This window comes from Arvicanthis niloticus (genome assembly GCF_011762505.2).
Source record: "Arvicanthis niloticus isolate mArvNil1 chromosome Y unlocalized genomic scaffold, mArvNil1.pat.X SUPER_Y_unloc_2, whole genome shotgun sequence".
NCBI lineage: Eukaryota > Metazoa > Chordata > Mammalia > Rodentia > Muridae > Arvicanthis > Arvicanthis niloticus.
Window position 1 is genome coordinate 958749 of NW_023044979.1, and position 3078 is coordinate 961826.

A 3078-nucleotide genomic window follows, 5' to 3' on the forward strand; every position below is an offset into this window, starting at 1 on the left:
GATAGATAGATAGATAGATACATAGATAGATAGATAGATACATAGATATATAAATAAATGCATAAATAAATAGATAAATAAATGAATAAATAAATAGTTAAATAAGTAAATAAATAAAATCAAGACAAAGGAAGGGACTATCTTTTTCAATTCTACAGAGAATCCAATGAGTTTTTGATGAAAGAGAATGGATGGCCATCCATTGAGTCCTGTAGCTGGGATTCAGAGGGGGTCTAGCCTTGGGAGATCTCTGGAGATCTTTGTAGGGAGGAGACCTCTGCGGTAGGGCAGGCTCCTGCACTGCCTGACGACAGTCTCTGACTTGGAGCAGATGGGCGTCCGTTCGTCCATACCTCAGTCACAAGGATGCTGGGACCTGGGGAGGTATGCGGGGGGAGGGAAGGTCGGCTAGTAAGGGATGGGAGACGATGCAAGATGATTCATCTCTGGTCCTTCATCCCTCCAACGCTGCGCAAAGCGAGAAAGTCCAACAGGGCCCGCGAATAGGGCAGCGAAAGTTAGGGATGAGACAGTCACCTCTGAGTGCTGACAGGGGCGGGGTTTATGCAGATTAGGGTCGTGCAGGGCCAGCCCCGGACGCAGCCGCTGGGAAAACGCGAGAGATTTCGCCACGGTGTGGGAGAGAGAGCGAGTCCGCGGATGTCAATGGAGCTCAGGGATCGCGTGTGCATCGGGGAGGCTGCCACGGGGTGGGGCGAAGTGACCGTGCGTTAAGGGTGGAGCGCCGGCGGGTGTGAGTCTCTTCTGAGTGTCAGGAAGGCATACTTACCTGGCAGGAGAGTTACCCTGATTGAGAAAGTGGTTTTTCCAGAGCAATGTTCACCCATCGCATTCACACGCGGCAGTGTTCTGATCCTTGCCATTTCCCCAGATGCATAATTTGTGGTCGTGGGGGAGCTGCGTTTGTGCGCTTCCCTGGTGTATAAAAACAGAGTTGTGTGTTCTGTCCTTTCTACTATTTCACTGTTTATTTACCAGTTTACACCAAGCAAAACCAGGAACCTCTATGTATGCTGTGATTCTTGGGTCTTAAGGTTTTTACTATCAGTGTAAACAGTCATTACACCGACAATTTACTTGTTTTACCCTTGACCAACAAACCAGAAAGCTAAGTGGTCACTAACTATACTAGACTGTGCACACTGGAACTGGCTAGCTAGAGTGTGCACGCTGGAAATGACTAGCTAGTTTCATGTCGACACAAATGGGTTATCTGAGAAATACAAAAATTAAGGAGCACTTTCTTGTTTAATGATTGGTGAGTCCCGGCAGTGGTGGCTCATGCCTTTAATCCCAGACTTGGGAGGCGGAGGCAGGTGGATTTCTGAGGTAGAGGACAGCCAGAGCTATACAGAGAAACCCTGTCTTGAAAAACCAAAAAAAAAAAAAAATATATATTGGTGAGTATCTGGGTCACCAATGGGCTCACCTCTGAGCAGGTAGTCCTGGGATAAGTAAGAAAAGCTAAGCAAGCCTTGAGGAGCAAGCTTGAGTAAGGAAAAATATACTTGACTTTTTAATTTCAATTAAATATTAGCAGAAAGGTACAGAAATGTTAAAACAGGTTGCTGCAGAAAAGTTCTCAAAGCTTCAGAGGCCTCCGTGGAGGACAGTGCCTGTTTTGAGCATGGCAGACCGACAGAAGGCGGTGTCCCCAAGCTCTGTAGCTTCCCATTCTAACTCAAGCCCAGCATCCTTACACTCTACCACTGACATCTCGGTGACTTTGGAGCGAGCTCTAGCATCTTCAACTTTTTTTTCATTATGATACTTAAAACTTTCAAGCCATAACCATTTCCCGATTTCCAAAGACACAAGCTCTCTGCTCTTCATCTTAAGTGTAAGAATTTTTAAGTTTGCCGGCCAGTGGTGGCACACGCCTTTAATCCCAGCACTCAGAAGACAGAGGCAGGAGATGATGGTGATGGAATAACGATCAATAATCAATGCTAATCAATAAATGGTGATCAATAATTAATTATCAATATTGGTTATCAATTAGTTGATAACCAATAATGATCAATAATTGATGGCACATGCCTTTAATCACAAGTCCTGTGATCATGTGAACCCGTGAAAATCTCCTCACATACCCTCACTTTTTCAAACTCGTATTATTTCAATTCCTTTTAGGTAGCACTGGACACCTTTCTTCCGTATCCTTCATTTCAAACAAGCTGTTGACAAGTTCTTCATAACAAAATGCTTCAACGGAAGACCAGGCCACATTAGGTCTTAGAGAAGGAACCAGCAAAGTAAAATATAAAAGAATATAAAATATAAAGGTAAATATAAAATATAATAAATTATATATAATATAATATGAATATAAATATAAAATATAAAATATATATTATATAAAATATAAAATAAACTAAAATTTAAATTTTAATATGTGCAATAAAATATAAAATGTAAAATATAAAATATAAAATAAAATATATAATACATCAAATATAAAATATAAAATAAAAAAATAAAAGTAAAGTAAAATATAAAATTAAATATAAAATATGAAATAATTACATACATAAAATATAATATAAAGATACAATATAAAATAAAAAATTAAAATAAAATATATAATATATAATATAAAACATGAAATATAAAATAAATAAAATAAAGAAAGAGTCTCTCCCGTGTCTTATAACAGGCAAGAAGGTGGACACACACTTCAGGATGCCTTGGCTGTCCTGAAACTCACTCTGTGGATCTTCTGGCCTCAAACTCAAAGGATTTAGCTGATCTTTATAGGAGTAGGCTGTGTGTAGGGAGGTTGACTTTAGGCTGTGACTATCTGGGGGCTGAGGGAGAAGAACGCCATGATGGACATTTTCTGCACACACTATAACATTTGCATTAGATTCCCTGAGGAGGAAAGGCCTCTCTATCTCTCTGAACTTTACTAGGGGAAGGCCCACTTCAGAACTTCACATATTCAGAGCCTCCTCTGATCCCACAACTAGTTCTCCATTTTCTGTAAATTATAGGGTGATTTGTGTAACACATGTACTCTTGGCAACTTCTTTAGTTTTTAGTAAGCATTCTGTATGG

General features: G+C 40.1%; 1 non-coding gene across 1 annotated transcript; it reads left to right on the forward strand.

Moving 5' to 3' along the window:
- Positions 1–782: 782 nt before the first annotated feature.
- LOC117696025 (U1 spliceosomal RNA) lies at positions 783–939 on the forward strand. The gene has a single exon (XR_004604772.1). It is a non-coding gene; the product is annotated as a U1 spliceosomal RNA (small nuclear RNA).
- The last annotated feature ends 2139 nt before the right edge of the window (positions 940–3078 follow it).